Genomic DNA, 23,393 nt, shown 5'->3' with positions numbered 1-23,393 from the left:
GCTGAATCAGCCCTAAAACTAGCGTACAACTGGGCTAGACCAAGAGGTCTTAATGTAAACCCGGAAAAAACGGAAATATGTCTGTTTACTAGGAAAACAAAACTGGGACACTTTGAAGAACCAATTTTCCTAAACAAGACGATCAATATTTCCAATAAAGTCAAATATCTGGGAGTAATTCTGGATAGGAAACTTAAATGGAAAGACCATATTCAGGAAAGAGCCAATAAATCTCATAGATGTTGGTCAACCTGTAGAAGGGCTATAGGCGCCAAGTGGGGTCTTAATCCTAAGATGACACACTGGCTATACAAAAGCGTAATTAGACCTATTCTAACATACGCTTCAGTAGTCTGGTGGACAGCTATGGATAAAAAGTGTAATATTAAAATACTACAGAAAGTCCAACGACTGTGCTGTCTAAGTGTAAGCGGCGCAATGAGGACAACATCAACGAGGGCATTAGAAACTATTCTATATATACACCCAATAGAAATCCAGATAAGGTATGAAGGGGCTGTCGCAGCTATTCGACTTAAAGCGATGGACGAGTGGATCAGTAAAGACCACGTAACATACCATCAAAACATTCTACAGGTAACAACGGGAGAGTCAATGGATAACATTGTATCGGACCGTATACCTGAAACTTTTGTAGCTGCCTCATGTGAGGCATTAATTCCAGACAGAGACTCGTAGATCGGCGGAAATCTAGCACAAATGCCGACTGGAAACTGTTGTTATACAGACGGCTCCATGATAGGTGGGAGAACGGGACTGGGTCTCTTTATTGAAGAACCAGAGACCGAAATATCACTTCTTTTGCCGGATCAAAATACGGTCCATCAAGCGGAGATCCGAACGATCACAGAGTGTCTGAACTAGCCTAATGCCAACACGAGACCAACTACTGTAAACGTCCTTACGGACAGTAAAACTGCAATCAAAGCAATAACATCCAATACAGTAAAATCACAAACAGTCTTGGATTGTATAAATTCGATCAACAGCTATACTCAGCATGGCACGGTGCGTATAATATGGGTACCGGGACATGCGGGGAATAGAGGTAATGAGATAGCAAATTCTCTGGCAATAAAGGGAAGGGAATTAGCAACCGTAAACTTAGCGAACGCAAAGCCACTAAACGTGTCTCGGCTAGAGATAAAAATTTGGGCAAAAAATGCCCACTTATCCCTATGGAATAGAGATGAATTAGGAAAAACCACAAAAATCCTATGGGGAGACCCAAATGAGGAAAAAACTAAAAACCTATTACTGCTAGGTAAAGCAGAGTTGAGTAGACTTACAGGTGTTCTTACAGGTCACCTGGGATTACAAGCTCATCTGCATAAAATTAATTGTGCAGACAACAGCGTATGCAGGGCATGCGGAGAGGATGATGAGACTTTGGAGCATTTTCTCTGCCAATGCCCCGCTTTCGCAAACATCAGATTCCAGTTTTTAGGGAACGACACAATACCAAATCTTAATCAGGTAATTGTAGACGACCTAAAACAATTACGGGACTTTGTTAAGGGAACAGAGTTCCTTAAATAAATTATAGTAGAGTCCGCTTCTTCAAAATACTTACTACTTCATGGCTTATGTGTATGTCCTCCAGGACATGTGGCGATTACTCGCCCCTCTTTTCAACCTAACCTAACATATGAAGACATGGACCTATACCGAAAAATTTCAGGTTTTATATCCTCAACGAAGACTAATTACCAACTTGCAGCCATTTCGGTGTTATAATGAGGCTAAACCCTTCAATATACCGAAAATTCGGATATACCGTTCTATGGGGAGTACATCAAAACGACAACTTTCTGATGGAAATTTTTGTAGCCCAGAAAAAGACTAAATACCAAGTTTCAGCCACTTCGGTGGAACTAAATACCAAATATCAGCCATTTCTGAGGAATATTGAGGCCACAACCTTCAAAACACCGAAAATCGGGAGGTAAGTCCTTTGGGGGCTATATAAAAGCGTGTACCAACAAATTTCATATGGAACGTTTAGTATCTCAAATGAAGACCAAATACCAAATTTCAGCCATTTCGGTGGATTAATGTGGCCACAACCTTCAAAATACCGAAAATCGGGAGGAACCGTTCTATGGGGGCTATATGAAGAGATGGACCTATACCTACAAATTTCTGGGGGAAATTTTTATACCCCCACGAAGACTAAATACCAAATTTTAGCCATTTCGGTGTGATAATGAAGCTAAAACCTTCAAAATACCGAAAACCCGGGAGATATCGTCCTATGGGGGCTATATCAAAACTTGGACCTATATAAACATTTTGTGGTAGAAATGTTTCTTAGCCTCTGGAAACACCAACTTCAAAGTTACAACCGATTCTGTGGTCAAATGAGAATAATACATTCAAAATAACTTAAAGTGACGCGTATTATATATGGAGCGTTATATGGGGGCTATACTAAAACTTGGACCTATATAAACAAACTTTGGTAGAAATGTTTTTTAGCCTCTGGAGACACAAAATACCAAATTACAACCAAATTCGGTGGTAAAATGGGAATGAAGTTATGTCAAATATTTATTGTGCCCCATTTCGACTCTAGCGAGATGCCTCTTCTAAGCTTAGTGATGCTTGGAACCAAATCAGTATGAATCAGATCACGACCCAGGAAATTCCAATGAGACCTCCTAAAACTGGTAAAAGGTTTGAGACCGTCCGTAATCGCCACCCAGCCTCATGACAAAAACAACATGGGTCTTGTTTTCTCGGTGGCTGCAGGGAAGACACGAGAAGACGTCTATATGAACTCGACGATGCCGAAAAGCTGCTGGAGGAGGGGACATCCACATAAACGCCCCACAAAAATTATGATTGAGGCCATGCAGATCAACCTGAGGCACTCTAGAGTCACTTCAGATAACCTGCGGATTCTTCTTGTCGATTAGGATATTGATAACGAACAAAGCGTCTGGATAAAAGAGGCTACATAACCATCGTGTCTAATTGTTAAAAAAGCACATATCGTCCTTGCTACATGGCCCACTCAAGAGAATCCACTAACCGAGACCTGACACACATCATGACATAACTCCCAAAATCAATTTGGGACTTATGTCCATTGGGTTTTATGTCGCGGCACCATAGAGGAAAACGACGGCACCTGACCCAAAAACTGTACTGAATCTCTCAAAATCCTTCTTTCGAAACATTTCCCTGCTTGCACGGGAAGAAAGATATTACAATAAATAAAAAGTAATATTTAAGTCGACAATTCTGAGTAAACTCACATGGGCTATTGACAACTTTTCGCCCTACATATATCTGCGACCAGATGAACTATATTAATTAATCCGTGACTGGTGGACAACAGCAGTAGATGTCTATCCCTTAACTACGTAGCAATGAGTTGGAGACGGTTATCTTAAAGGGCGCCCGACAGACACAGCCCTATACGAACTTGTTAGAACTATTGGGATCTCAAACAATATATCTTAACTGCCTTGCCTTCCTGGATATAGAAGACGCCTTCAAGAATAAGCTCTAGATAAACAATGGGCATCGACACAGAGTCTACAGCATACATAACTTCCGTTGATTCTTTTTTTGCACGTTTAGGATGAAACGAAAATCAGCTGAGTATCTTATCCTTTATTTAATAAAGTTGGTTATACACGTGTATTTTCATCAGAACGAAAATATTTGTTAGTTATTTTATATTAAAAAATATTTTTAACATAAGAAGAAATAAGAGACATGCAGCATGTTACTTATGGACCATTTTGTACGCCCGTACATGCGGAGTCGACTGTGTTTTTCCCATCTGTTATGACAAGCGACATCTATTGTAAAGTGTTGAGACAATTGTGTTGCTTACAACTTTGGTGGAAGTCTTCAATGGTTTGAGGCTAAGATGCTCTCACTATCGAAATGTTGCTGAAAATGTAGGTGGCCAACCTTGGGGGCACATTTAATAGTACATATTTTTGCCACCAGAATAATTTTATTATAAAGAAATTATTCATGCAAATCGCTAAAACGCCATTTTCACCGGCACTTAAAACGAGAGTTTTGGGAAAATACTTAATTTAATTTGCATTATAAATATAAATGCGCTATAAAACATTAAACATAGACGAAGAAACTTAAACGCATTTTACACTTGCATTTAAAACAGGTGTTTTGGCAATTTATGTCATTTATTTGAGAGATATTCTATGGAATGGACAACTTAAATGAAGCATGTTTCATAAAACATGTTAAATGTAAAAGCAGCTTTACATTGTAATCAAAGAGATGGACACAATGGTCCAAAAGTATACGAGTAAAGCGGTCACTGGTTGTTAAAACTATCCTTAAAACTGTCATAACCTAATCAAAACGTATCAGGGAAGTAAGCAAAATGTCACATCGAGGCAATATAAAATTCTTATTTTCATCTCTAAAATTCGGCAAAATATGCGAAACAAATATACTTTCTCACCACGATAAAGCAAAAATAAATTTAAATTATTCTCGATATTTTTGAGTCTTTTTAATATTTTAAAACTGTCGCAAAACTATAAACAAACATTTGAAGAAGATATTATGGTGGGCAATGACATGTTTTTGAAAATAAACATTTTAAAAATAAATTTGAAAGATGGTGCGAAAAATGATTAGCTATTCACGAAAGACCAGTACTTGTTTGAAAGAAACGTGAAAATTGCTGATTTGTTTTCCTTTTTTATTTTCATAAACATGGACATTTGACAAAAGACAATTGAAATTGCTAAATTCAATATAAAGTCAGTTTGATTTTGTGCATTAAAAAGTGGATAATGTTCAAATTAATTTGAATTAATATCCCGGTTACACTTAACCCAAACCCACTGGGCATGGTAGAACAAATAAGTTAATACTACAACAAATACAACTCGAACAACAACCACAAAGGAATTTATTTTTGTTTGTAACGTTACTGCCAGTTGTATTTGTAAACAAAACAAGGAAATGTCTATAAATTATTGGAATTTAAAAAACTAATAATTTTTCACATTTGGTTGAATATTTTGGAATACATCATTCCACTAAATGCATAAATTCTCGCAGATAGTAGAATTCTTGCAGAAAAGTTTGGGGTCGCTGGAAATTCATAGAAAAAGGAGAAGCTGTTTCAATGTTTTGTTTTAGAAATCAAAGAAGCACATGTTTATTAGGGCTTTATTTTTTTAAATTTTAACAAAATACCTCACATATTAACGAGCGTTGTATCGCCTCTACAAGCGGGGATTTACTGCGCAGCTTGTCGTTCGAACTTGGAGGAGGTTACATATCATTGATATGAAGAAGTCTTTCTGGGAAATGGTTTTTTTCGAATGATATATTTTTTTTCTCAAAAAATATATGTCCCTAATGTACATCGAAATAGAAATAAATGTATAAAATGTCATATGAAATTTGACACTAACACTACAACCCAGTTCAGTCAGCTGGGTATTGCTGCTACCTTTTCTTGTTCTACATGGCCCACTGGGTTAGGGTTTCAATTGTCAATTCCATAGCGCAAACGTCAAATATATCCTCATAAAGTGGGTTAACCCGGCAAAAAACTTGAATGTAATCGTACTATAATGTCTTGTTCTCACGAGCGTTTCAATTACGTTGTTCGCCTGACGAACGACGTACACGAATTAACCCGTTTCCACGACACTATTCGTAATTAACAGAAACATAAACAAAATTTTCTTCATTTTTGCTTCCTTGTTTTTACGAAAATTTTAACCGAAAGCACATAAAATATACATTAAATAAACAGGAAAAGCAATAGACTTTCCTTCAAATGTATCTTCTATATTTAACTACACACATTTCATTCATTTTTTTCATCAATTCCGAATAATTTTGTATTTTCAATGTATTTTTATATTTTTCTATTTTTAAAATTAAAGAGAGAGAGACATCTCAAAACAATGTTTGTGTATACAGACTTTCAGTTATTTGTTTCCTTTTTGTTTCTGATTTTTTACGCGATTTTGAACTAATGGACAAGAAATGTATGTGGAATTAAGAAGGAAACACAAACATCTTCCTTCTGCTTCTTTATAAAATGTTTAGTTCATTAATTTTCATTCATCTTTTTCCTTTTTTCTAAAAATTTTTGTGTTTTCAACAAATTTTTCAATTTTGAATTTAGACATGTCATAATTAATTTATTTCGATAAATGCTCTCATTTGTTAGAGATGGGACATATTTTATCGTTGTTCGGAGAGTATTTCTACTTGAACAACGTAGAAAAATCGTCGTTCGTTCTTAGAATTTTGTATGGGGAATCAAGTAATTTATTCGTATTTGAGGGTCGAACAACGAATAGAGAACGAACGACGTACCGTGGAAACGGGCTATAAGGCTGTTAATGGAAATTAAGACTGCCGTCTGTAGTGGAATTCTGTAACTCATTTTTTGAGTTACCGACAAAAATCGGTAAAATTCAAATGCTTATAATATCGGTAATTAACGAAAGTTGTCGGTAAGTTAACAACGAAAATAAAAGCTGTCGCTAAGTCCTACCGATAGTAACAGTTTTGCCAACTTTTATTTATACTTTTCATCCACAATTTTGTGTTTTACAGCCTGTTCATGTATACCGCACGAAAGGTTTATTTCGCATCGAAATCCATTTTCTGTTTTTGTAAACGCCTTCTGTCCTTCTTTTGACTCGATGAAGACAGCAAAAGAAAGCGTAACGTAACGTACAAATTGTTATAAAATTCAGTTTATGTATTTCGAATCGTGCTTCAAAATACGAACGTAAACGTCAAAATCACTCACTAGCTCTATTGTTGTCGTTTGGAAAATAAATCAAATAAAAAAAGAAAATATATTAAAAAAATATTGGAATGGAGGGCAAAATGTAAGTAAATATTTGTTAAACATCTTCAAACTGTATATACATACAACTAAAAATACTTTCCAGGTCAAAAAAGTCCACTATGGAACAATTGGAAACGTTGGTGAAGTATATGGAGGAGCATGCAGATTTAGCCAGAGGGATTCCAGTTTTCGGATCCAACAGACAATGTGCGGATGAGAAGTGGTCTAAAATTGTTCAAATTTTGAATTCCCTTGGACCACCAGCTCGCTCAATAGTGGAATGGAAAAAGGTAAGAAATGTGAACAAAGGCAACGAAAAAAAAACAAAAGCAGATTACAGTTTGTAGACATTTTGTGTTGTTTTCTAAAAAATGCATCTTTGTGATCCGCGGATGTGCATTCCGAATATGCGGATTCTATACAGTGAAGGTGAATGTCTGACAATTGCATATGCACTTTGAAAATACAATGCTATAGGCATATGATAACAAATTTTCCCCAGCTATAGTAATATCTTCCGAATTTTCTTTTTACAGACGTGGTCCGACCTAAAATCTCGAACGAAGAAAAAAATATCTGAGAACAGGAAAAGTTTAAATGCAACAGGTGGTGGTCTTCACCGCTCTTATCAACTTACAGAGCTGGAGGAAATAATTGACCGTACTCTACACCTATCATCTGCTGCGGCACCACCAGGAAATATATTTGGATGTAATAGAAAAAAGCAAGTAGAAAAAAATGAATCGCTAGAAATAGAAGAATTATCAGATAACACACTCAGTTCTCTATATGACGAGTTGACAAGAACCCCGTCAACATCCAGTAAGGCTGTAGCTGTCGCAAGGACTTCAATGAATGCAGATAACATATGTGAAAATGAGGCAAAAGAGGATGCCGCAAAAAACAAAAACTCCCTTAAACGTAAAAGTTCAGAAGATATTCTCGATGAACGATATTGTCGAAAAGGAAAACAAAGTTCTTCAGCGGACCAAATCAACCTAATTAAGCGACAGCTAGAAATATCCGAAAAAAGCGCAACAACAGCAACAGCGCACGCTGAAACATTGAATAGATTGGCTGACATCTTTGAAGCCCATACACATGCGGTAAGAGAACAAGCAACGGCCATGAACAGACTTGCTGATGCAGCAGAGATGCAGGCACAATCTGCTAATAGAATTGAAAAGATATTGGAAAATTTAGTTGAAAATCTTAAATAAAAATTGCTTATTTGTTATATAATTTATACGCTTCTTTGTTTTTATGTATATCTATCGGTTTATTGTTATGTTAATATGATATATTTATACACATGAGAAGAAATACTTTTTATATAAAATCATGTATTCCAATATTTCTTTTATTATTATAGTATATATGTTATTAGTATAGTATATATGTACATAATAAATTTTATAATAAATTCTACTTCATAAATGAATTGCAATGTGTCTTCTAATTGACATAGCCTGTGTTTCTTCATCTATTTCTACTTCGTGCTGAATATCTTGTATATCTTCTAAAACAAGAATATCATCAGGATCTGGGCAGTTGTAAAAGATGCACATATTGTGAAGGGCACAACATGCGTTTATTATTTTTGTTGCCTTGGCGGGGTCATAATGAAGCCCTCTGGACCCTAATATGCAGCGGAATCTGTTTTTTAGAACTCCAAAGCAACGCTCTACTACATTTCTTGAGCTAATGTGCTTCTTGTTGAATTTCTTTTCAGCGAGGTCCTGAGGACTTCTATATGGCGTCATTAAGTAAGGTTTCAGCTTATATCCAGCATCGCCTAAGGATTATATATGTTATTTTGAATGAATATTAATTTTAATTAGTAGTTACCTAAGATCCATGTATTTCGTTTCCCGTTTGCAAAGTCTCTTTCTAATATCTCGTTAATATGGCTTTGTTCCCATATAAATGAGTCGTGGTTAGCACCAGGATGTCTAGCATCAACAAACATTATTTTGGTTGTATGATCGCATACCTGAAACAAATGATAACAGTTAAGTATACTTGTTTAAAGTATACTTTAATGACACTGTGCTGGAAAAGTTGACGAAAAAATATTCAAGGATTCTGATGCAAAAGTTCTATCATGTTAGGGTCCATGGAAAACGAAAATACCTTTGGTTCTTTTGGGTCACTTTTTTTTGTTTTTTAAGGGTAAATGTATTCAACAACGGAATTCCTAAGATTGTTTTACTTTAAACGGACATAATTTGTACATAAGTAGAGGTCTACGACCATTATCTCGATGCGTTACAAACTTTTTCGCTAAAACCAGCTTTACCAACTTAAAAAGAAGTGACCCAAAAGAACCAAAGATATTTTCATTGTCCAGGGACTCTAACATGATAGAATTTTGCATCAGAATCCTTGAATATTATGCATGTAGCATGTATATTTTGCATGGTATAATACTCACCACCATTGCGTTAATGCTGTAAAACCCTTTCCGATTGTAATATAGATGTTTTATATCACTGCCTGGGGATTTTATGCGGATGTGTGTACCATCTACGCATCCAATTATCCCTGGAAACCCAGCTATGTCGTAAAAGCCCCGCTTTACACTATTCTCATCCTCTGGGCGACTCATTGTGATCCATTCATCACAAATATGCTCCTCAAAGAAATTTAAGCAGTCATCAAGGATTTTACATACTGCACTCTTACAGAGAGAGGATATCATCTCATTACCCACTGATTGCTGGTAACTTCCAGTTGCAAGGAATCTTAAGAATGTTGCTAGTTTTATGTCATTTCTGATGTGGGTACTTCTGAACCTTGGACCACTGCTGGCTTGCATTTTTGTTAGTAACATTTCAAAAACATCTTTTGTTACACGGAAATTTGAAACAAATCTGTTTAAGAAACAATGCAAGTAATTGAGAACAGTTTGGAGCTTGAAAGGCTTACTGCTTTGTTGGCATCTCTCGTACATTGCTCATGTCGCGTAGAAATCTACGACATACTTTCGAGTTCTCCTGCTCCTCGCCCAGGAAATAAACAGCCAGTGAAATATCCATTGCGCTTAAATCAGCAAAATATTTTGAAAAGATTCTCACTAATATTCACATCAAATATGTTTTTATTTTGATTTTGCATAAACATATCTTTTATGTCATCACTACTACACTCTTGGTTGTATTTCCTTACCTTCATTTATGTACATATTTAACATATATGACAGCATAACACTCAAATAGTCATACGTAAGTATGAACGAAAATAAATTTTCGAAATACATGAACGCCTTTTTAAGCGCAAGCGAGCGACTGCCTTTCTTGCGCATAGTTTTTCGTACGACATACATGAACAGGCAGTTAATTTTACCGATTTTTGTCGGTAGCCGAAAAATGTGTTGTTCTATGAAAAATTGAAATGAAAAATATTTTCTTTATATCCTTTCTTATTTGACATTTATTTCCTTTATAAAAGTTTTCATTTTAAATTTTCATAGAACGAGCCATGGGGCTCAATTCTGTTTCTATGAAAATATGAAATGAAAACTTTTAGGGCGAAACCTATAGCTCTGCGTGTTGCGTGTGCGTCCAAAAATACAAAAACAAAATACAGTTGAACCTCGATTATCCGTGAATCGATTATCCGGGAACCTCCATTATCCGTGATAGAAAAGAAATGTTGGATTTTTTTCCATTTCTTCTATTTTTCGTTATAAACTTCATTGTATTTCAAATTGTAATTTGAACGCACACGCAACACGCAGAGCTATAGGTTTCGCCCTTATAAAGAAAACTGACAAATGAAAAAAATTATAAAGGAAATATTTTTCGTTTCAAATTTTCATAGAACAAGAATTCAGCCCCCGGTAGTGGAATTCAGTAACTCATTTTTTGAGTTACCGACAAAAATCGGTAAAAATAAAACGAAAATTATGAATGAAAACAATCAATAAAGGTTGACAACACTGTTGCTATCGGTTAACTTATCGAAAAATTTCGTTAATTATTGAAATTATAATCATTTTAATGTTACCGATTTTTGTCGGCAACTCGAAAAATGTGTTACTGAATTCCACCACAGGAGTGAAATGGGGTCAGAATTAAATGTCCGGAGAGCTCAAACATCTGGTTGTAGTTGGAAGTCAGATTCGTCTATATGGTTCGCAATAAAAATACCGCTTGAATCGCTGGAAGCAGAACATATCTCGTGATGGACCTTCAACTGGCCACGGACAATTCTGTTTTAGTCTTGTAGCAAGTGAATTCCTTAACTTTCACCGTCATTGGAATGAACGGAGATGGTTACTATAGACTGTATATGTCATCCACCTGGATTATGAATGCGAGGCCAACTCTATGATCCCTATCCCGCCTAAAGCTGAGTACACATTGCCAGTTTTGAATGACAGCTTTGTTGGTGATTGCTAGTGTGGCCGTTCATTTTTGTCATTCATCATGCAACCACAAAATGTTTCGTGGTTGCTGGACGGTTGGACAGTTATCGATAACTGCGAAATATCGACATTCAAAACTGACAATGTGTACTGCTCTTAATGTTGCTGTAATTCCATGAAGAAATATAAAAATTATTTGTCAACTTTGGCCCTTAAGGCCTGGGTACATAAGCTGCCTTGCCTACTTGCCTTGCTTTCCTGCTTCATTTCCGACATAATACAAAAATAAAAGAATAAAGAAGGTCGAACAAATTTCAGACTGGGTTGCCCTTTTCTTTTTTATTCCTTTATCAGAAGCAAGCAAGGTAAGCAGGCGAGGCAGCTTATATAACCAGGCCTTTATTCCTTAAAGGCATTGGTACATAAACAGCCTCGTTACCTGTCTTCCTTGCCTTGCTTCATTTCTGACATAATAAAAATAAAAGAATATAGAAGGTCGAACCAATTTCGAACTAGGTTGTCCCTTCTTCTTTATGCCTTGTTCATACTGACGGTAATTCGCTCTCTATTCGTTGTTCGATCCCAAATTACGATATAATTACTTCATTTCCCATACAAAATTTTGAGAACGAACAACGTTTTTTGTACATTGTTCAATTTAAATTAAGGCCTGCGTACATAAGCTGCCTTGCCTGGTTACCTTGCTTACTTCTGATAAAAGAATAAAAAAGAAAAGGGCAAGCCAGTTTGAAATTTCCTCGGCCTGTTCGAACTTGAACTAAGTTTGCACAAAATATTACGAAAGACAAATTTTGGACCGAATCGGTTGATCCGTTCGAGAGTTAACGTGCGCTCCAGCCAGCCTGACAGACGGACATGTCTAAATCAACTCCAAATTGTCTGAAGCACATTACGTCCAAACATACTTGGGGTGTAAAACCATTATTTCGATGAGGCACATTTTGCCCGTATGAAAGTGTATATACCCTCGTTAGCATAAATGTTGAGGGCATAAAAAGATCCAGATTTGAATGAGGGTATTCTGTCTTAAAAACAAGTAAGAACGGCGTTAAGTTCGGTCAGGCCGAACTTGTTATACCTTCCACCACGAGTCGTATTGAAGTAAAGTGGAACAATTAGATTCCTTTCGTTTATGAAGAAGACAAAATGCCAAATTTCAGCATGTTCGTTTAAACAATGTGGCTAGCCTTCAAAATACCGAAATTCGGGAGGTACCGTTCCATGGGGGCTATATCAAAACGTCGACCTATATCTACAAATTTTTGGCGGAAAATTTTTAGATCAAAGAAGACTAAATACCACATTTCCGATATTTCGGTAAAACCTTCTGGAGAAAGTTACAGGGCACAGGTACTGTTTGAAAATTTTAAAAACTGGTAGAAAGATGAAAGGCACGCAATTTCCAGAGATAGGAGAATTACTACAAGTGTGGATAATGATTACCTTAGCGGGGTTGAACAAAAAGAAATACCAAGCAAGTTTTAAATTGAGTTTTATTACTTTCCTTAGAGCTGAGTTGCGGTTCCTTCGGTGGCCGTGGATAAAAGAGGCCGATTTTTATTAAGTTACATTTGATGTTTACAAAAAGTGACAGAAAGATCAAAGAATAGAGCAATAAGTGTACAATGATCCGAAATTTATAATAAATGTACAGGGTTGGAAATGTTTATACATATAATTGACCATATTACAAGTTTTAACGTAGTTTAAACACCTTTGGGTGACGTAGGGGATGGAAGATACCAAGGAACGGTCCTGACCGGTTCTAACATGGCAAAGCCCAGGATTTATCTTGGTCCCTCTTTCATCTCAAGTGGACACTGACCTCCCCGTGGTGTCACCTGGGGAACTGCCTTTAACACCCGTTAAAGGTAGTGAGCTAACATGTGCAGCGCGTTCACCCATAAGAACGTTAAAAACTTGGGTTTGGGCGTCGGGTTAGTAACCCTCCCCTAGGAAAAAACAGCCTACTATGAAAAAACGAAAGAAAAGAAAAACAAACCCCTCTAAAGTTGACGAACCCCGCAAACGTTTTAAGGACCATGATCTGCGAATCTGCACCTGGAATGTTCGCACTCTTTATAGAGAAGGTGCAGTCTTCGCATTGGCAGACGTACTTGGAAAGTACAAAGCCGATATTACTGCCATACAGGAAATACGATGGACTGGGAAAGATGTCACAACAACACCTAAAGGTGACGCACTGTATTATAGCTGCCATGACACAAAGCATGAGTTTGGTTGCGGTTTTGTAGTTGGTCGGAGGTTAAAACATCTGGTCTCCAGCTTCACCCCAGTGAATGAAAGACTTGCTACAATTCGATTTAAAGCAAAATTCTTCAACATCAGCTTTATCTGCGCTCATGCCCCAACCGAAGACAAGGACGAACAGACCAAAGATATATTCTACGAGAGCTTAGAAGAAACATATGACCGTTGTCCTGCCCATGACATTAAAATTGTTCTAGGCGATTTTAATGCCAAAATTGGAAAGGAGAATATCTTTGGACAAACAGTTGGGAAATTCAGTCTACATAGTGAAACATCAGACAATGGAATGAGGCTGATAGACTTCGCAGCGGCAAAAAACATGGTAGTTAGCAGTACCAGATTTAAGCATCTCGATATTCATAAGGGCACTTGGCTGTCTCCAGACCAAAGAACAATAAATCAAATTGATCACGTTGTGATAGATGGAAGGCATTCATCGAGCGTGTTGGATGTACGATCGTTCCGAGGAGCAAACATATATTCAGACCATTACCTCGTTGCAGCAAAGGTACGTACCCGTCTAAACGTTGCAAATAAAGCACGGACAGACACAACACGAAAGTTGGACATCGCCAAGCTGCAAACACAACAGATAGCCACAGCATATTCCACTCAACTGACCCAATTGCTTAATGATAGCGCTTCTCGTCCCGATAACATATCAGCACAATGGCAAAATATTGCCCACTCCATGCAAACAGCCGCAAAATCAGTACTTGGATACCAGAGACCTCCACCAAAGAATCCGTGGTATGACCAGGAGTGCCGTGCTGCTACCGAAGAAAAAAATGCGGCATATAGGGCTACTTTACAATCAGTAGCAACGCGTAGCGCACGAGAGAGGTATCGGGAGAAAAGGAGAGAGGAGAAACGTCTTTTCCGCAGTAAAAAGAGAGAAATGGAAAAGAGGGAGTGTGAACAAATGGAGATGTACAGGAGACAGAACGAAGTCCGAAAATTCTACCAAAGAGTGAAGCATCAAACTGATGGCTTTGGTACAGGAATATCCTCCTGTAGAGATCAACAAGGTAATTTGGTAACTGATACAGATAGTGTGCTCAGGATATGGAAAGAACATTTTTCCAAACTGTTGGTATCCGATAGCAGTGAAGACGGCGAAGATACCACAGATCCAATCCCAGATGATGGTATTGAATGTATACCGCCCAGCCAAGATGAGGTAAGGACAGCAATAAACCGGCTGAAGAATAATAAGGCGGCAGGAGCAGATGGCCTACCAGCCGAGCTGTTTAAAACCGGAGGCGACACGCTGATAAGGTGTATGCATCAGCTAGTTAGCACCATCTGGCAGGAAGAACGCGTACCCGACGATTGGAACGTGAGCATCCTATGTCCAGTCCACAAGAAGGGTGATAAGACTGTGTGCTCCAATTATAGGGGCATAAGTCTGCTCCCTATTGCATATAAGATAGTATCTGGCATATTGTGTGAGAGACTAAAGCCTATGGTCAATGAAATTATTGGACCCTATCAGTGCGGCTTTAGACCTGGCAAATCCACCATTGACCAGATATTTACCTTGAGACAAATCCTGGAAAAGACCCAAGAAATGCAGATCGACACCTTCCATCTTTTCGTCGATTATAAAGCAGCATTCGACAGGCCTATACGTTCAAAGGTGTTCCAAGCCATGTCTGATTTTGGTATTCCTGCAAAGCTCATTCGACTTTGTAGAATGACATGTGAATGTTGGTACCTATAATTTTGAGGTAGTAAAGGACTTCGTCTACCTCGGCACAATAACATCAGTTGTGAAATACGAAGAAGAATAGTGTTGGCTAACAGTTGCTACTTTGGGCTGAGTAAGCAGTTTAGGAATAAAGCCACCTCTCATCAAACAAAAATAACACTGTACAAAACACTGATACTACCCGTGCTAATGTATGGTTCCGAAGCATGGGTACTTGCTCAAGCAGATAAGGCAGTGCTTTGTGTGTTTGAGAGAAAAATTCTTCGAAAGATCTACGGGCCAATCTGTGTTGACGGCGAATATCGGCGTCGTATGAACATCGAGCTGTATCAACTATACAATGACATCAATATAGTTGAACGAATCGAGATACAACGATTGCGATGGCTAGGCCATGTTATAAGAATGAGTGATGATGAACCCGCTAAAAAGGCGTATAAATACGGGCCGCATGGAGGTTCTCGCAGATCTGGAAGGCCAAAGCTTTGTTGGAGCGAACAAGTGAAACGAGATATCACAAAGCAACATATCCCAGATTGGGAAAATACAGCAGCAAACAGAGAGGATTGGAGATTTTTTCTTAGTTCGGCTTATGGAACAAATGTTCTGTTAAAGGCCAGCTAAGTAAGTAAGTAAGTAAACACCTTCAAAATACCGAAAATCAAGAGGTATGCTTCTATGGGGGATATAGGAACCCGCGGACCTATACTGATAATTCTCTTCTGGAACATTTTATAACCGCATGGAAGACTTAATAACAAATTGCAGTCTTTCGGTGGTCGGAACGTTTAGTACCCCAAATGAAGACCAAATACCAAATTTCAGCCATTTCGGTGCATTATTGTGGCCACAACCTTCAAAATACCGAAAATCGGGAGGTACCGTTCTATGGGGGCTATATGAAGGCGTGGACCTATACCGACAATTTTTATATGGAACGTTTAATACCCCAAATGAAGACCAAATACCAAATTTCAGCCATTTCAGTGTGACAACGAGGCTAAAACCTTCAAAATACAGAAAATCGGGCGGTACCGTTCTATGAGGGCTATAACAAAACGTAGACTGATATAGCCCATTTACAATACCTAACATCCTAGGAATAATAGAAACTTCTGTACCAAATTACAAAGCTCTATCTTAAAATTGCGAGCTGTATCTTCATTTAAACAGACGGACGGACAGACAGACATGGTTATATCAATTTAGAATTTTATCCTGATCAAGAATATGTATAGTTTATAGGGTCTCCTATGAATATTTCGATGTGTTACAAACGGAATGACAAATTTAAGTATACCCTCCATATTATGGTGGAGGGAATAATAAACTCAAACAATGGTGAACAAACGCTAATTTTTTCATCTCCAAAAGGAATTTTCTACCCCGCAAAATGTGGGTTCACAGTGTTATTGACTTATTTCAATATTGTTGGTGTATTTCCCTATAAAGTTAGTTAATGTTGTTCGCCACTTTGATCTTATAAAGGTCCAAACCTTTTATATTTATTTACGTTTTTATTTTGTTCCTTACATCCCTCAAAATATTTACTCGTTTCTTTCAATTGGACCACTGCATCCAGTCTGTTGTGAGTAACTGTGTGTTTAAAAGATTTTCAACTTTCAAATATTTTAAAATGTGTGCTAATTTTTATCCCATATTTCAACAAATATATTTTTTCCACGAAATAAGTGATATTTAATTTAAATTTTCTAACAAAAACGCTAAAAGTACATTACTGAAAGTTTTCCAAAAGCTTCCATAAAAGCTCTACAAATTTAAACAACCCCCACTATTTTAAAAATTTTCTTTATCTACACAAATTGCAAACAAATTACAAACAGTCAATAGATGGCGCTGTACAATTTTTTTATAAGGGGACAATTAAACGAGCGCATGCGTCTCTTCTGTGAATAGCAAAAGAAAAAAATAACCCACTTGCAACACAGCATCTTTTTCAATGGTGTGCTTGCTGCTGTTGTCGTCCCTGAAAGTGTATAAAAGGCTGTTCAATTCCGCAAAATTTTCACATTCGTTTAGCAGTTACCGTTGATTTCAAATCATAGTTTTATTCTAAGAAAATCAAAACCAAAAATAAATTCTCTTCTACTAATAAGTGTTGTTAAAATAAAAAAATTAATATAAAGTGTTGTTGGTGTAATTTTTAGTTAAATATATATTATTTCAATTTTGGAAAATTCATTAATTTATGTTTACAAAAACAATTTATTTATTTTGTTATACCAATGTTTAATAGACACTGGAAAATTTTATTTAAAGAAAATTAAATTTTTTATTTTGGAAAAATTTATTGTGTTAAATTTGTTGGTGTTATTTTAAGTGTTGTTGCTGCTCTGTTGCTTGGAAGAGCATGATTCGAGAATAGTGTTAACTTTTTTAGAAATTTCAAGGTAATTAATAAGAAAATTAATTCAAATTGTGATACAAAAAAACTAGAAAAAGTATTTTGTACTATTTTATTTGCATTCTAAGTGCAAGTGTTCACCGCTAATTGTTATTGAATAATAGCATTGTTATGAGTTTATTTAAAATCATTTCGTAATAATAAAAATTGTTGGCAAGTTGATTGTAATTGTCATATTAACATTTAAATGAGGACACTATTCTACACAATTCAATATCTCGCATGGGACTACATTAGTTAAGAAATTGTCTGTAAAAGCCACAGCTTTTGAAAAGTTTGAAGAGTTTCCTTATTACAGATAAAAAAAAACTCATAAGAGCCCATTTTGTGTACGAACAAAGTCAAAAAAATTGTTTCTTAAGAAAGAATCATAAGTTTAATTTTGTATCAAGTAGTTGAGAGATTTCCTTAAAAAAAACTATTTAGAAAAAAGTGAACCGTTCCTAGGCCATTTTCGGGCAAAAAAAATTATTCCGCGTTAAAAAATATTTTCAATGAATATTTATAAATTATATGTACTATAATAAATTATACTATATGTTGTCGTATGTTATAAAACAACATCAGATACATATTTCTCAATTAATTCTCAGATTTGAATAAATTATGTTGGAATCATTTTCAGAATGAAAATAACTTTCACGTGCAATAATAAGTTTCTTAATTTCGATGTTCGAGGAATATATGCAATTTACAATAATTAAATGTGTTTATGTTTTTTGTTCGACCTTTTTGTAATATTATTAAAATGAATGTAATCGAGTTTGAGGTCAAAGTTGTGCTTTTATTTATTTCATATTTGTTCCAATATTTCGAAATTAATTGAATTTCATCTTCAGGGAGATTTGTAAATAATTAGAATAATAACTTGAAAACTTTTCGTAGTGTGACTACCTCCGTCAATTGTTATCAGTGCAATAATAACAATTGACGGAGGTAGTCACACTACACTAGTTCTAATATGGACTCAATCGGTTCACTCCGTCGGTTACCTCCCACCCTTTGATTTTCGAATCACTTTGATTTTTGTTGAAGCAACTTGCATTCGCTGTCTCCATTACGGCGGTAAAATCTTTATCAAGGGCAAGTCCATACTTCTTGAGAAAACAGCCCGAAAAGTGTAAATAAATCCCTATGGCGCCATATGTAGTGGCTGGAGAGCATGGCAATTCTCGAAGCTTTGAGCTTTTATCCTAGTCCATATCTTTGTCGGGAAGTTCATACGCCCAACATTTTGAAGCCCCCCTAAATACATAAGTTTTTTCGAGAAAAAAGTATTTTAATTCACACAGGCTGAGGGTATATCTCTGTCGGCAAAGCCGACTGATACTTTTTTACTTGTTTCCTCTGCATTTCTAAAATTTTGAGGGTGCCATGTTGTTTTTAATGGTATGTTTAATAATTCTATAATAAATTTATTAAATAATTATCGTAGATCGAATAATCCCAAATTTATATTGAAAATGTCATTCCCGTGTTCCTTTTGTCATTACCGTGGTTAGCAAATACCCACGGTAATGAGCACACGGCAATGATGGAAACGTGATTATTTTTGGATTTCAGGAACATGCACAAAAACACCAAACACTTCAATCGTTCTCAAACAACTGGCTACATTCTCCACTTCTGTCGATTACACTGTGCAACATTTTCGAAGTAATTGTGTGCAAACAATTTCTAATGCGGATTTTATGAAAGTGCAGACCCAGTCGACAAAAAAATATTTTGGTTTTGTGTTGTTAGATCGGGTTTAGATTTTGTGGCCTCATATAAAAATGGCTAAATATTGACTTTTTACAGCAAATTGAGGCAATATTTCTGAAACTAATATGTATGATATATCTGAAAACTACATTATTTTGTATATTTCGCACCATATCTTCAAAACTGTTACATTATTCATAGACTTATCTTTGGAAAAATTAGCCGCTGGAATGTTAAACACAAGTCTTCAGAACATTCCATTCTTGTAAAATGTCTCTATCAAGCTGTTTCTACCATATTTTTCAAATACAATTTGATAAATATATCAACAATGCATTAAAATCCCAAATATGAAAATAAACAGAAAGTGTGAACATTGTTGGAAATTTATTTTGCAGAAAGTATAATATGAATTACCGACTAAACAACATGAAATAAGTATTTTAGAGTTTCACAATGTTCTGAAGAAATGCTGAGCACATTATTTGGAAAATATTTGCGAAAGGTTACTTGGTTCGACTCCTAATAGTTTTGCTGCTACTGACCAGAGTTCCAGAAATTATGTAGAGATTCATATATTTTATCGATTTTCACCCGCTAGATGCAGTTTTTCCTAGTTCATCTGTTAAGTTCTACTACTATAGGGCTATAATATTGCTAAAGACCACAAACCAAAATTCTTATTAGTATTTGAGATAAAGCCTCGAACAATAGAAAAAAATGATCGCTTTAGCTCGGCTGTAAAATCCAAACCCGATCTAAAAATGCAAAACCCAACTAGGGTTTTTGTAGACTCAAAATGTACTTTCAGAAAATGCCCATTATAAGTTGTTAGCATTTTCAGTGTTGTACAGTGTTATCTTTAAAACTAAGGCCATGTTTATATTATAGGTTTCTGCAGGGTTAACCTTCTTCATGAGGATTTGTTTGACGTATTTGTAATGGAATTAACATTTAAAACCCAGTGGGTTTGTTAAATCCGGTTATATATAAACGTACTATAACTGGAATTGTCGTTACATTGACAGATTACATATAAACAAAAAAACCGTTTAAAGCATTTTTTCTTAATAAACACATTGGCCCATGGGAATATCGGCGTCGTATGAACATCGAGCTGTATCAACTATACAATGACATCAATATAGTTGAACGAATCGAGATACAACGATTGCGATGGCTAGGCCATGTTATAAGAATGAGTGATGATGAACCCGCTAAAAAGGCGTATAAATACGGGCCGCATGGAGGTTCTCGCAGATCTGGAAGGCCAAAGCTTTGTTGGAGCGAACAAGTGAAACGAGATATCACAAAGCAACATATCCCAGATTGGGAAAATACAGCAGCAAACAGAGAGGATTGGAGATTTTTTCTTAGTTCGGCTTATGGAACAAATGTTCTGTTAAAGGCCAGCTAAGTAAGTAAGTAAGTAAACACCTTCAAAATACCGAAAATCAAGAGGTATGCTTCTATGGGGGATATAGGAACCCGCGGACCTATACTGATAATTCTCTTCTGGAACATTTTATAACCGCATGGAAGACTTAATAACAAATTGCAGTCTTTCGGTGGTCGGAACGTTTAGTACCCCAAATGAAGACCAAATACCAAATTTCAGCCATTTCGGTGCATTATTGTGGCCACAACCTTCAAAATACCGAAAATCGGGAGGTACCGTTCTATGGGGGCTATATGAAGGCGTGGACCTATACCGACAATTTTTATATGGAACGTTTAATACCCCAAATGAAGACCAAATACCAAATTTCAGCCATTTCAGTGTGACAACGAGGCTAAAACCTTCAAAATACAGAAAATCGGGCGGTACCGTTCTATGAGGGCTATAACAAAACGTAGACTGATATAGCCCATTTACAATACCTAACATCCTAGGAATAATAGAAACTTCTGTACCAAATTACAAAGCTCTATCTTAAAATTGCGAGCTGTATCTTCATTTAAACAGACGGACGGACAGACAGACATGGTTATATCAATTTAGAATTTTATCCTGATCAAGAATATGTATAGTTTATAGGGTCTCCTATGAATATTTCGATGTGTTACAAACGGAATGACAAATTTAAGTATACCCTCCATATTATGGTGGAGGGAATAATAAACTCAAACAATGGTGAACAAACGCTAATTTTTTCATCTCCAAAAGGAATTTTCTACCCCGCAAAATGTGGGTTCACAGTGTTATTGACTTATTTCAATATTGTTGGTGTATTTCCCTATAAAGTTAGTTAATGTTGTTCGCCACTTTGATCTTATAAAGGTCCAAACCTTTTATATTTATTTACGTTTTTATTTTGTTCCTTACATCCCTCAAAATATTTACTCGTTTCTTTCAATTGGACCACTGCATCCAGTCTGTTGTGAGTAACTGTGTGTTTAAAAGATTTTCAACTTTCAAATATTTTAAAATGTGTGCTAATTTTTATCCCATATTTCAACAAATATATTTTTTCCACGAAATAAGTGATATTTAATTTAAATTTTCTAACAAAAACGCTAAAAGTACATTACTGAAAGTTTTCCAAAAGCTTCCATAAAAGCTCTACAAATTTAAACAACCCCCACTATTTTAAAAATTTTCTTTATCTACACAAATTGCAAACAAATTACAAACAGTCAATAGATGGCGCTGTACAATTTTTTTATAAGGGGACAATTAAACGAGCGCATGCGTCTCTTCTGTGAATAGCAAAAGAAAAAAATAACCCACTTGCAACACAGCATCTTTTTCAATGGTGTGCTTGCTGCTGTTGTCGTCCCTGAAAGTGTATAAAAGGCTGTTCAATTCCGCAAAATTTTCACATTCGTTTAGCAGTTACCGTTGATTTCAAATCATAGTTTTATTCTAAGAAAATCAAAACCAAAAATAAATTCTCTTCTACTAATAAGTGTTGTTAAAATAAAAAAATTAATATAAAGTGTTGTTGGTGTAATTTTTAGTTAAATATATATTATTTCAATTTTGGAAAATTCATTAATTTATGTTTACAAAAACAATTTATTTATTTTGTTATACCAATGTTTAATAGACACTGGAAAATTTTATTTAAAGAAAATTAAATTTTTTATTTTGGAAAAATTTATTGTGTTAAATTTGTTGGTGTTATTTTAAGTGTTGTTGCTGCTCTGTTGCTTGGAAGAGCATGATTCGAGAATAGTGTTAACTTTTTTAGAAATTTCAAGGTAATTAATAAGAAAATTAATTCAAATTGTGATACAAAAAAACTAGAAAAAGTATTTTGTACTATTTTATTTGCATTCTAAGTGCAAGTGTTCACCGCTAATTGTTATTGAATAATAGCATTGTTATGAGTTTATTTAAAATCATTTCGTAATAATAAAAATTGTTGGCAAGTTGATTGTAATTGTCATATTAACATTTAAATGAGGACACTATTCTACACAATTCAATATCTCGCATGGGACTACATTAGTTAAGAAATTGTCTGTAAAAGCCACAGCTTTTGAAAAGTTTGAAGAGTTTCCTTATTACAGATAAAAAAAAACTCATAAGAGCCCATTTTGTGTACGAACAAAGTCAAAAAAATTGTTTCTTAAGAAAGAATCATAAGTTTAATTTTGTATCAAGTAGTTGAGAGATTTCCTTAAAAAAAACTATTTAGAAAAAAGTGAACCGTTCCTAGGCCATTTTCGGGCAAAAAAAATTATTCCGCGTTAAAAAATATTTTCAATGAATATTTATAAATTATATGTACTATAATAAATTATACTATATGTTGTCGTATGTTATAAAACAACATCAGATACATATTTCTCAATTAATTCTCAGATTTGAATAAATTATGTTGGAATCATTTTCAGAATGAAAATAACTTTCACGTGCAATAATAAGTTTCTTAATTTCGATGTTCGAGGAATATATGCAATTTACAATAATTAAATGTGTTTATGTTTTTTGTTCGACCTTTTTGTAATATTATTAAAATGAATGTAATCGAGTTTGAGGTCAAAGTTGTGCTTTTATTTATTTCATATTTGTTCCAATATTTCGAAATTAATTGAATTT

The 23,393-nt window shown here is 35.5% G+C and overlaps 1 protein-coding gene across 1 annotated transcript in view; it reads left to right on the top strand.

Annotated features, from left to right (window-relative positions):
• Window positions 1-21,950: 21,950 nt before the first annotated feature.
• The window catches only part of DAT (Sodium-dependent dopamine transporter), a 74,643-nt gene continuing 73,200 nt past the window's right edge, over window positions 21,951-23,393 (top strand). The window contains exon 1 of the mRNA XM_073988051.1: window positions 21,951-22,549. The gene's annotated coding sequence lies outside the window, so the exon portion shown is untranslated. The remainder of the gene's footprint in view (window positions 22,550-23,393) is intronic.

Source organism: Musca autumnalis, unplaced genomic scaffold (assembly GCF_047663935.1).
Source record: "Musca autumnalis isolate F117 unplaced genomic scaffold, ASM4766393v1 scaffold_5, whole genome shotgun sequence".
NCBI classification, from domain to species: Eukaryota; Metazoa; Arthropoda; class Insecta; order Diptera; family Muscidae; genus Musca; species Musca autumnalis.
Note: the sequence above shows the minus strand (reverse complement) of the source record. Positions and strands in the feature narration are given on the sequence as shown.